Genomic DNA, 1624 nt, shown 5'->3' with positions numbered 1-1624 from the left:
GCGTAACTAGAACTGCAGAATGTGGTTGAATTTTTACTAATGGTAGTTAGAAAAACTATAGTAAAGGCCCATCATTAGCTAAAAGATTACTAGATGGTCTTCAAGTCTCTTGCTAACTTTGTGTCTATTAGACTTCAGATATACTGTGGTACATATGGCAGATTTTTCTCCAGAATAAAAGTCCCCAGTAACTGCAATGCATCTTGGGGTGTCGTATCCCAATGGCCATATCATGCATCCCTCATGTAATAATTCACAAAGTGCAAATGGTATTAAATAAGCTTTCTAAACAAAAAGTCTGATTTTTACAGACAGAGGATCCATGTCAAAGATTCAAAACCTTGGTCCAAATACAAAATCTCCTGGTCTGATTTCTTGTTTTGCTTTTGAAATTAATATCCTTCTAATACATTATGAAAATATCAGAAATATTTTGTGATTATAGCATTAAAAACAAGCCAACAAAAAAATCACTAGCCTTTTGATGTTTATACTGAAAAGAATTGCAAGGACTTTCAGTAACCTGAAGGAAGTCATGAATCACTTCTATGTATTGATCTATTACTAGTTCTGGATTAGACAGAGGGTGATTAGATGCCTCCAGGTATAAACTCAATGGCTTTATGCGAAACAGATCAATTCAAAGCTAAAGTCAATTTAATAAGGAGACAATAGAAGATTTACAAAAGCATCAATAGAACACCTCTCCTACGATTTCTAAAGAATAAATTATGCAAAGATTTATGGAAAGATTATCTCACGGCTTTAAAATTCTTTGGTTGTTTTGTCTTTTTTCGTAGAATTAAATTGCCAGACTTTTTTTTTGCCTGGTACAGAAATATCACTGTTGGTTTTTGATCTACTACATTGGTATAATAGATTTCTCTTAAGGATTTTAATAACAAACTTAGTTGAAAATTAATGAAATTATATAATAACCTTTGGTCAGTGATAGTTTACCACTTTCTTCTACCATAGAAAACATCTATCCTGCATATATGATTATGAGTCTTTTGGGGGGCTTAGTTAGCATTCTTCCAATTAAGGATAAATTGGATCAAACTGAACTTTTAGGTCATTTAAGCTTGATGCAACATATTTAACTAGGTATTTTGATTAGACCTAGACACTGTTGATATGTTAGGTTCTAATAAAACTGAGTAATGTTTTGCTTCTTTGTTAACATCACCCACTGATGGACATGGGTTTTCTCAAGATGTGGTCAATAAATCACCTAGAGTGGAATAATCTGGAAATTGGCTGTTAAAAATGCAGATTCCTAAGTCTCACACCAGATAGAGTAGATCAGTATGGGAGGTTAAGAACATTCGAAAATCTGTATTTCAAACAACCTTCCCAGGTAATTCTTATGCAGAATCATTGATATGCATGTTGTAGCCAGGGATTAAATGGTAGCTGATATATAAAACAGTAAAGACAACCACATAACAAAATCAAGAATTACCTTTCCTGTACATCTCTAAGATGAAAATGATAATGATAGTTTATAAAGCTTGGCACAACTCAGCCACTCCCTTTTATAACCTTTTAAAGTTGTTTAATCTTCCTAAATCTTCATTTCCTCATATGTTAATAATATCTACCTTACAAGGGCATTGTCTCT

This window comes from Propithecus coquereli, unplaced genomic scaffold, assembly GCF_000956105.1.
Source record: "Propithecus coquereli isolate 6110/MARCELLA unplaced genomic scaffold, Pcoq_1.0 Scaffold4, whole genome shotgun sequence".
Taxonomy (NCBI): domain Eukaryota; kingdom Metazoa; phylum Chordata; class Mammalia; order Primates; family Indriidae; genus Propithecus; species Propithecus coquereli.
Note: the sequence above shows the minus strand (reverse complement) of the source record.